This window comes from Phoca vitulina, unplaced genomic scaffold, assembly GCF_004348235.1.
Source record: "Phoca vitulina isolate PV1807 unplaced genomic scaffold, GSC_HSeal_1.0 scaffold1, whole genome shotgun sequence".
Taxonomy (NCBI): Eukaryota; Metazoa; Chordata; class Mammalia; order Carnivora; family Phocidae; genus Phoca; species Phoca vitulina.
The window spans coordinates 36,254,154-36,265,901 of NW_022589704.1; positions in this window are offsets into that span (position 1 = coordinate 36,254,154).

Sequence of the window (11,748 nt, forward strand, 5' to 3'; positions counted from 1 at the left end):
ATATGAATTTAGTGCCATTGTATTGCCTGTAAGGTGACTGTTACTGTGTACTGTCTGTGTTCCTTTCTGGCCTATGTTACTTTTAGGCTCTCTCTTCGCTTAGAGGACCCCTTTCAATATTTCTTATAGGGCTGCTTTCGTGTTTGCAAATTCTTTTAGTTTTTGTTTGTCCTGGAAGCTTTTTATCTCTCTTTCTATTTTCAATGACAACCTAGCTGGATATAGTATTCTTGGCTGCATATTTTTCTCATTTAGTGCTCTGAATATATCCTGCCAGTCCTTTCTGGCCTGCCAGGTCTCTGTGGATAGGTCTGTTGACAATCTAATGTTTCTACCATTGTAGGTTACAGACCTCTTGTCCCAAGCTGCTTTCAGGATTTTCTCTTGGTCTCTGAGACTTGTAAGTTTTACTATTAGTTGTCAGGGTGTTGATTTATTTTTATTGATTGAGGGGGGTCCTCTGTGCCTCCTGGATTTTGATGCCTGTTTCCTTCCCCAAATTAGGGAAGTTCTCTGCTACAATTTGCACCAATATACCTTCTGCCCCTCTCTCTCTTTCTTCTTCTTCTGGGATCCCAACTATTCTAATATTGTTTCATCTTCTGTTATCACTTCTCTCTCAAATTCTGCCCTCGTGATCCAGTAGTTGTTTATCTCTCTTTTCCTACCCATTATTTTTAACACCAAGCTCATCATTACAGAAAAATTTAGAGTTCTCAGAGCATTCTTTTCTTTGAAGAAATGGAACAATTTGTTTTTCATCCACTGACTTGGCCTTTGATTTAGTATTACTATTGCTGCACTAAAAAAGAATTTAACTACTTTCAACTGTTGGAAGATGCTGAGGCAGATTTTACCAAAGGCACATGGTAAATATCAACCAGTGGCCTGTTTATCTTGGAAAAGTCCCTTTTAGGCAACTGTCAGTGAATCATCAAATATTTATGGACTCCTACTCTGTCAAGCCCAATGCATGGCTTTGGCAATTACAGACATAACAAGACAGTCCTAGTTCCTGCTGCCATCGAGTTTATAGTCTCTTGAGGAGGATGTGTAAAGTGAGCTGGGAATCTTACCCGAGTTGAGTCCAGAGCACTATGGGAGCTCGGAAAAGGGGAATTAACCCATTTCCGGCAAATAGATAATACCTTAGATGAGGAACACTTTAAAACCCTTTTAAGGGGATTAGCGAATCATTCTCTCCTGTACATTGCACATAGATATTTCAAAGCTGTAAAATTTTTACACACTGCCTCCTCCCCAAAATGATTTGACACAGCTACTATTTCAGTTAGCCAATTAGTCTGACGGATCTATAAAACAAACACCGATACTTTCTTTTCCCAATAAACTTTAAACAAATAAGCAACCCTGAGCTTGGTTACTAATGTCAACGCTATAGGGCTTTCAGCTGACAAGAAAGAGCAGCACATCATTCTAGAAGGTGTGGATCCCGGGCCTGCTCCCATGGACTCATGCTTGATGTCCTGCTACAGCAATAAATATTGTTCCTTTACCCTGTGACAAGCATTTAATTGACAATCTGATAAATGCCACCAACAAAAAAGCTATTGGTTCTTTTTTCCAGTGTTCTATCATCAGTTATCTTACCATTCAGAATAGCCATAAAATGTTCAGATCACTATGCAATAAGAAGCTGGGGATGTATGCCATTGTGAAGTAACATATGCTCAGCAGCAAATGCTCAGTGACCTAGGAAGTGCATCTTCCTCTCATAACACATGCCTTGGACAATCTTAACAGAAGTTCTGAAGTGGCAACAAAAACACACTTCCTTCTGACAGATGATGCATCCTGTCATTTTCTTTTTTTTTTAAGAAAAGTGATTTAATCATTTCAGTGAAATGTTCTTTGAAACAAAATTAAACATTAGCCATTTGTGTACTTTACCTGCTTCTAGGCTTCTTTCACTCATGAGTTTTGGCGATGACAGGATACAGGGAAAGTACATCAAATGCTACACTCTAGTTCTCTGTGAGAAGTATTTCAAAAAATATAGTTTCAAAATTTCAAAAAATAAAGTCATTTCTCCTTCCTGGCCTTCAGTTTCTTTGTCTCTCAAATGGTTCGGAAAGGAGTCAGGGACTTGGTGAGCTGCACTTCTAGTCTTCTTCAGGAGTATTTTTATGTGGACTAGATAATTTAAGAAAAAATTTACTTAAAATTCTTGCAGAGAGAAGACTGGACTTTGTCCTGTGAGTTTGAAAAGTTAAAACTGAAGGGAACTATAGGAATCATGTGACTACTAAAGTTGGTACTCACAAACCTGTCTCCTATTTGCAAAGATTGGTGGAAATTACCAGGTGATAAGGATAACTAAAATTAAAGAGACAGTGTTACAAAACTGGAACACAGACGAGTCTCAGGAGTCTCACACCTGGGGTTCAAATCTGGCCTCAGCCGCCACCTGTGGCCTCGGATGGCTCCTGCCCTTTCAACTGCCCTGTCAGAGAAATGAGACCTCTCTCAAGGCTGTAGATAATTACATGGAAAGTGAAATGAAATCTTTCATGAGAAAAAGGACAAGTAGGTTCAAATACATTATTAGTAACAAAACCAATGAGCAGGACTCAGAACGCACTGCTGTAGTTCAGGACTTAAGAATTCAGGCAGCGACAAGTCTGAGTTCACAGTTCAACTTTGCCACTTCGCACCGTTTATTCTGTTCACGTCTCTGTACCTCGCTTTCCTAAACTGTCAAAGGGATTTAATAATATTTACTGCATAAGGCTGCTGTTAAGACTAACCAAGGTTGTGCGTATAAAACCATTCTGGGGGGTGCCTGGGTGGCTCAGTCGGTTATGTGTCTGCCTTGGGCTCAGGCATGATCTCAGGGTCCTGGGATTGAGTGCCACATGAGGCTCCCTGCTCAGTGGGGAGTCTGCTTCTCTCCCTCTGCCCCTCTCTCCCACTTGTGCTCTCTCTCTCTCTCTCTAAGCTAAAAAAATAAAAAGAAAAGAAAAGAAAACCATTCTGGTAAAAAAAAAAAACCATTCTGGTAATATCAGAATAGTATACATTTCAGCATATAAAACTCATTCCTGGTGATCTTAAAACTTCAATCTCATAATCTCATATTCAATTCAGACTCGGGCCTGGGGTGGACCGTGTGTAAGCAGGAACACAACACGATGTGCCATTACGCATTTTGTATACTTCCTTCTTCTGCTTTCCATTCCCAAACCCAGACTCTAGAGCCCACTCACTTCACTTCCAGAGCATTTCTCTTCCCAGCTCCATTAGGGAGACAGGGCCCATCCTGCTCAGGTGATGTGCTATCTTCATACAGCTTCCTCCCAGCTCTGCCAGATGCTGGAGCACCACACCCACCCCTCTCTTCAGCCATGCTGCTGCTTGTAAAGCCTGTGCGCCTCAAGCTCCCGGGGCTACCTGAGAGAGGTAGAGAACTGAGATGCAGAATCACCTGCCTTCTCTGGGGCACACTGCACCCTGATCTCTCTCTCTCTTTTTTTAAGATTTTATTTATGAAAGAGAGCATGCTTACATGAGCATGGTGGGGGAGGAAGAGTGGGGAGGAGCAGAGAGAGAGGGAGAAACAGACTCCCACTGAAGCAGGAAGCCCACCACAGGGCTCGATCCCAGGACCCCAGGATCATGACCTGAGTCGAAGGCAGACGCTTAACCGACTGTGCCACCCAGGTGCCCCATGCACCCTGGTCTCTGGAAGCACCTTTGGCTTTGGCAATTCCTATGGAGTCTCACCTTCAGAAATCTCTAAACCAGGAGTAGACACCTCTACTCCTCAGGATATGTTAACCTGTTTCTAGCTTCTGTAAACTTGACGCCAGACATGTCTTGTTCTGTACAACCAGATAATATGCCTGAGTCACCTTGCCTTGGCCTCCTGCCTCCCTTACTCCCACCCCTCCACCACCTCCCCTCCTCTCAGGAGCATGTTGTTCAAGCACAAACCAACTGATCCTGAGTCCATATCTCCCAATTCTCTCCTTTATTGGGTTCCCACACTCTGGGCAACTAGACACCTGTCTTTAGTACCCCTGAGCCAGGTGCCAGACAATTAGGAACAGCCCCTATGTACCAGAGCCTGTAGAATTATTCAAACTAGCCCACCTAGGCCGAATTGTGCCACCTCTTCTGTTCCTTCCTGTGGAGACCATCATAAAGGCTATTTCCCACTCTTCTGCCCACTCCCTGGGCCTTGAGATTGACCCTGGTGCTTCCCCATGTGTCCCTCGAGGTGGAGCATGTCCCCTCTTCTTGGGAACTGTAACAGACTGTCATTTTGATGACAACTGTCTCCTGATCTCTTGATCTCACTATACCTCCAATTTTCTATTAATGCATTATATGTTAAAGCACAGGAAATGTGTATTGAACACCCTTCTTCTCCATGCTGGGGGTGCTAGGTCCACAAGTCTCTCCTGCCCTCAGTGCACGTGGCTCTGGAGTGGCCCTGGAGGTCTCAAAGTCAGAAAGCATTTCACCAGGGAATGTGGTTCCGGGCTCTCCTTCCTGGGGTACCCCCAGTCTTTAACAATGGCCCCTTTCATTTAGCTCTGGGTGGGAGGAACATATCCCACTCCTTCCCATGGAAAGGTGATATAAATATAAATAGTACTCCCCACAAGGTCAACAAATCTTTCAGACTCCACTGCAAGAGACATGGTGGTAGATAGTGGCTGGAGAAAGTGTTCTCACCAGGTCCTTCTGAGAAATCTGGCTGAGGCAAGCTGTCTGCTGGAAGCTGCTTAAACTGAATCTTACTCGTATTTGTTGAAAACCTATTATGTGACAGGCACGCACTTTCCCAGTCATAGGTGATACAGCAGTGTGGCGGGTATTTGGGGCTGATTACCAAGAAAACATCCTTAGCCCCCTGTCCTTTGTGTTCTCCCTCTGAGATTGAAAAATTAAAATACTGGCTATCTCCGGGCTGGCACCTAAGGGTACCTGTGTAACTTACTTCCAGCTGAGATAGAAGATGGCTTACTGGATAGTTTCATTAGCTTTGCCTTTGGTGTGTAATACATCTCCTTAAAAATTAATGACTTAAAACAAAAAGAACCACTTATGTAGTCATAGTTGTGTTGTCTCAGCTAGGCTCAGATGAGTGGCTTATCTGTCCCAGGAGGTGTGGCTGTGCTCACTTCGTGTGTTTGCAGTCAGCTGGTGGCTTGCCTAGAGCTGGAGGGTCACAGAGCTCACTCTCATAGCTGATCCTCCACCAGAATGGCAGGGGGAAGGCACCTGGCTGAGCTGCTCCTTCAGTCCTTGAGTTTGTTCATTCTCCAGGGCTCCTCTCGTCATCAGGCCTCTCATCCTCATGCTGACTCATCTGGGCTTCGTTAGCTGGCATTTCAGGGAAGCGAGGGAGTGAAAGTGGCGGCTGCCGATCCTCCTGAGCTCTGGGTCTGGAAATGGCTCTTCCGCCATATTCTTTGGTCTAAGTGGCCCAGATGCAGGGAGTAGGGGGAAGGGCTTCCCGTGGGTTCAGGAAGGTTTGACTCATTTGTGGCCACTTATAACAAGCTACCAAAGTTGTCCTCTGGCCTCGGTGATGCGTGTCCTCCCTATGCAGATATACTCACCCATCTTCCGACTTCCAGTGTCTCGTCCAGTCTATGGTCTATAGCAAATTTGAAATTCAGCCATGCACATGTTCTCAGTTACCATGACTCCAGAAACAGGGAATGTACCTTAATTAAGGCCCAGATTTTGTTTTTGTTTTTTTACTTAGGAATGAATGGTTCCATAATCCAGGATATCATTTATCTGTTGCTTCATAACAGGCCACCCCAAAACTCACTGACCTATGCCAACAACAGTTTATTATTTATTATTTTTCATAGTTCTGTCCCTTGACAATGTGGGCAGTTATCCTTCTGGTCTTTCCTGAGCTCACCACGCAGCTGAAGTCATCTGAGAGCAAGGCTGGCCCGAAGCATCCCAGCTGGCTTCACTCACACGTCTTGCAGTTGGTGCTGGCTGTTGGCTGAGGCCCCGAGATCTCCATGAGGCCTCTTATCCTTAAGCAAGCTTTATTGGATTTTTTACGGCATGATTTTCTAAGGGTCTCAAGGATTAGAGCAAGAGGCTGAAAGGTCTCTCAAGCCCTTTGCTCTAGTACTCATATAATGTCACTTCTTCCACATTCTCTTGGCAAAAGCAAATCACAAGTCCAGCCCAGACTCAAGGGAGTGGAGAAAGGGACTCTCACCTCCTTATGGGAAGAGTGATGTCACACCTGAAAGGGCATGAGGAAAAGCACAGTGCGGCTCATTGAAGACCATTATTATAATGATCTTAGAGGTCTTCCCTCTTTCCCTTTCTTCTTGTATGGAGAGCAAACCCAGTACTAGAAGAGAAGAACCGCCTTGCAAACATGAAAATAAATGTTATATACTACAGATGACCTGAGTCCTTCATGACATTCTGGAATAGCTTCACCAATCTTGATTTATTACTATTGGACTTCTTGTTTTATTTAAAAATAAGCCCGTGTCTAGTTAAGTCACTACAGTGAGGTATTCTTTTTTGCCATGTGCGTAGATTCAGTTAGGAATGATCTGGTGGCAAGAAAAGTCCCTCTCCTCAAGGAGTATATATGGATGTGAAGGTATTTAACCCCATTTGTTCTCACATCTCTGGTACAAGAGGAAAACTCTCACTTATGTTCTGTTACATACATACGGCAATTCTCCTTATGCCTAGCCCACAATAATTACTGAATAAATTATAGCTGTTGTTATCACATCTTTTACACAGTATTAGTTATATGACTTGAAAATCCATCAATAGTTATATAAAATTCAATCCATTATAAAGAAAACCTCATTTCTCCTGCTGTGTGTCTCTCCTCTACTGCTCACAGAGAACACCACTTCTGATACTTCTGGTCACCAGATGTGTTGGGGTTTTAACACACCAAGCAATTCTGGAACACCAGCTGGATGTCCTAGAGCTTAACTCCCTGACACTGGAGATGGTATCAGATCCCATAGATGAAGGGATCAGTCCTACAAGCCTGCCCTCTGATGCTGGTCACAAGTCCAAGGTTATTACCTACACTTCTGACCCACCAGTTACAAATCAGAGGTTGTCGCAATCTCCTCTTTGGGTTTGATTAATTTTCCAGAGTGGCTCAGAGAAGTCAGGAGAAGTTTACCTTCTGTTTATTGATTTATTATAAAAGAATGTGATAAAGGATAAGGATGAATGTCCAGATGGAAGAGACGCATAGGGTACGGTATATGGGAAGGGACCTGAAGCTTCCATATCCTCTCCCAGAGCACCACTCTCCTAGCGTCTCCAGGTGTTCACCAACTCAAAAGCTCCCTGGACATCATACCTTTGGGATTTCTATGGGGGCCTCATCATGTAGATATAATCAATCTTTAATGCCATTTCCAGACCCTCTCCACTCTCCAGAGAATGGGGGTGGGGCTGAAAATTCCAATGTTTTAATCATGGCTTGGTCTTTCTGGTAACCAGCCCCCATCCAGGAGCTCACCCAGAGTCACCTTGAACAAAAGATGCTCCCATCACTCAGGACATTCCAAGGGATACAGGAACTCTGTGTCAGGAACCCAGGTCAAAGACCAAATGTTACAACAAAAGATGCTCATAGGACTCTTATCACTTAGGAAATTCCAAAGGTTTTATAGGCTCTGTGCCAGGAACCAAGACAGAGACCAATATATATTTTCTCTATTATCTCACATCCATCATTACCTCACTATAAAAGAGTGCTTAGAGTATTATTAAGTAAAATAATTCTATAAAATGCTAGAAACACTTTTAATTTTAGAACCAGACAAATATACAGTGTTGGTGTATTGATTTTCTTTCTTACCCCATTCGAGGGCATACTTTATAGAATAATTTCATCTGAAAACGAAGTATATGCAGTTAAAAGTTCCAAGCCCTAAGCTAGTCTGAGAGCACCATTAAACATTTCTGACTTTTTACATTAGTTTTAAAGAGCAAAGAAGCACATATAGTTCAAAGTGCTGGACTTGGCCTTACAAAAGTCAAATCAGTATGAAAAAAACACAGAATGAGTTTCCTATAGGGCTTGACTTGAACTAATACTTTTCAAACTTTCCCTAATTCCTGCTTGCCTCTCCCCACCTCTCTAAAAACACATAGTTTTCATTGTGCCTAATTTTTCTAGACGATGTCTTTAGGTCTTGAAGAACTTTTTTTTTTAACCTCTGGACTGAAAATAACAAAAACCTATTTCAGTATAATTTAAGCAAAATAAACTGGTCTGGGGCACCAGATCCAGGAATTCAATTCCCATTCATTCATTCATTTCCTCTTTCCCCCTCTCCCTTCCTCTTTCTTTCCCTCTCTCCCTTCCTCCCTCTCTCTCTCCCCCTTTCTCCCTGCTTTTCTCTCCCCCTCTCCTTCTCTCTCTCTCCCTCCCCCTCTCTTTCTCCCTCTCCTTCCCTCCCTCTTCTCTCCCTCTTTCTCCAGGATTAGCTCTGTCCTTTCCTATCACAGAGGGGCTTTCCTATGTACCAGAGAAGATGGTCACTTAGAGCACTGGGCTTATATCCTTTCAGGTCAATAACCTGAGAGGAAAAAGTTTTGTTCTTGTTTTTTGCTTTTTGCTCTTTTTCCTCTATCTCAGTTTCAGTTTGGAAGTCTAGGGAGCTACTTTGGCCTAGTTCATGTCAGGTGTACCCCCTGGGTAGGATGACCAGGGTAGGCAACTATCTAGAGTAAGATACTGTGGCAGATTGTTTACAAACATGGCTGCCATCATGCTCTTCCATCTCTGCATGCGTGGCACTCCCCTCATCTGTAGAGATACCTATTTACCATCCACTTGAATCTACACTGACACTGTGTCTTTTGCAAAAATGATGCCGTGTCAGCAGCTTGTCCAGGTCTGAAGAGGCGTGGCACTTACTGCTTTCGCCTTCTTGGAAGCCCACTACCATGTAAAGAAGCTTGGGAGAGTAGTGAATAATGAGAAATCTAGTATTTAGAGGAAAACAAAGGCACATTGGCTTCTCCAGCCACCCCGGCTGAGGCATCAGGTATGTGACTAAAGCCATTTTGTGACATTTCATCCCCCATTAAACTCTCAGCTTCATGCTGCTGCATGGGTGACCCAGTCAATTCCACCTACACCACTTGGAGCAGAGACAAGCTATCCCCGGACCAAACTGCAGAGCTTGGAGTTGTGTTTTCAGTCAGTAAGTTATAGAGTGGTTGATATGGAGGAGTAGACAACTGAAGCAGACAGCGTGGCCAGCCCGAGTCATGTGCTTCCCTCTCCAGAGCCAGGGAGCAGCATCTGTTACCAGCAGAAGGGTGAGGGGTAGAAAAGATACGGTCACTCCAAGACACAGCCAGGTGAATCTCTCCCTACCACAACCTGACAGAAGAAAAGGGTAAAGTCTGTGTTAGGGACTGGCATCTGAATGTGGCAGGAGTATTAGAACTGTCTGAAATGGAGATGAAATGGGGTGGCTGTTTTGTCTGAGGCTGGCCCTGGAGATGCTGCTACCTTGTTGGTCATGTCGCCACAGACGCTATTGTGCGTCAGAAAACTGACCGGGAGGCAGAGACTGGAGAGGAAGAATATGTGACCCTCAAAAAAGTCTTTAAAGACACAAATCAGGATTAAAAAAATTTTTTATCTTAAAGTCTCTTATTTTTCTTTCACAAGTGTTTTTTTTTTTTTTTAAAGATTTTATTTATTTATTGGACAGAGACAGAGATAGCGAGAGCAGGAACACAAGCAGGGGGAATGGGCAAGGGAGAAGCAGGCTTCCCGCTGAGCAGGGAGCCCGACGCGGGGCTCGATCCCAGGACGCTGGGATCATGACCTGAGCCGAAGGCAGACGCTTAACGACTGAACCACCCAGGCGCCCCTACAAGTGTTTTAAATAATTATTAGAGAATTACATTTATTTGTTTGAAAGAGGTTAAGATTACTGCCTTCCATGAGTACCTACCTAACTTGGACAATAAAAAACTTAATAGTACTATAGATCACAATATAGCCACATATGTAGTCTGCTAGATTTAAAATCACACCAAAATAAAACAACGAAATACCTGCTTAGTTTTTTATCTGTTGAAATTTTTTAGAATTTTTTTTCTCCTATTCAAAGCAAGACACAGGAGTTGCCCAAGAAATATAATTGATAGGGACACAGGCACCACCAACAGCAGATAAATTTGGTTCACTGTATATAATGGTTCATAATTTTTTTCCAGGGTTGGAGAAAATTAGTGTGTGTGTGATGGTTATAGTGCCCACATAAAGTAGGTGGTAGAGAGACGTCTATGTACATCACAGAGAAGAGAGTCTTCTCTGCTACCACAAGTAGAGCTTGCCCTCTATAAACCAATTTGGGGATACCAAACCCTCCAAACTTCTTGAGTTGGGTAGTGGAGAAATCAGAATACTTCATCCCCTATAATACAGTAACCAGAATTCAGATTATTGGTCCAGGGACAGAATCGCTTTAGGTTTATGAGTCTTCTATTTTGAGAAAGACAAAGACAAAGTATAAAATGACAAAGAAAATATTTTAAAAAAAAACAATAAGGAAACATAACAGAAGGGAAAAAAACTTTTTTTAAGAAAATAGGAAAAGAATTTATCATTGGATATATTTTTCACATTATCTCAAAGGAAGACCTTTTGACAAAGCAACTTAGATTTGGCTCTTTTGATGTAATCACTTTAATGCATCTGTGTCACAAAGGTACCTTAATAAAGTACCATTGTTTAGTAACAACTACTATGAACAGCAAGCATCCCTAGCCTGTGCTCTATCTCTACTTCTCTCCTGGCCCCATAATTAGAGGGGACATTCTTTTGGGGTTTGTTTTGCTTATTTATTCATGTGATGTGTGAATACTTAATAAATATGTATTCCTTTTATAATTAGATAAAGCAATAAAGACATTACACACTACCACACACACACACACACACTGTTGTAAAACTGAAGTTGCCTTTAAGGGTTAATTTCCTGCCCCCCCAATCATCATAATCAAAAGAGGTTTAGTAATATTTTTAGTAATAAAATATATGCATATTGCTTAGTGCCAATGGAATTCTTCAAAATGTAAGTGAGGTTTTTCTATGTGGTTCAGATTGATGGAAAAGAGATTATATTATTGCTCAATGATCTTTGTCTCCTTCTTAATCTAACACCCCCAACACACATACACACACACACAGAGTAGTGTTTAATATATACCCAATTAAATAAGGATGACATATTCAGGAAACCTACAAAATCCTCTAGACTGGGGATCCAGTCTCTTGTTCAAGACCATTACTAAACAAAAAAGCTACTGGTTGAAATAAAACCAGTATGACCATTATAACTTGAAGAGAAATAACCGCATGATGTGAGGTACACACCATTCAATATACAAGTACATTCTCAGAGAATTTGTAAATGCTTTCCTTGCTCAGGGATGCTGAATGGCAGTTTTTGAGTAATTAATAGTAATGAGCATAGAACTTCAGCTAGACATAATTTATCTGCAAAAATGTCACCTAACACTTAAAACCAAAATGTGTGTGGATGGAGTTAGTTTTAAAAGTAGAAAGGATACATTTGTCTTCTCAAGATACACACATACACCTTTAAAACATCTCACGGCTTAGTAGTCCACTTAGGATAAAGACCAGTTCCCTGCAGAGGGCCCCACTCCAGCCTCACCTCCCCCCACCTCCCTCCCACCACCCCTTCACCTCCCCCCACC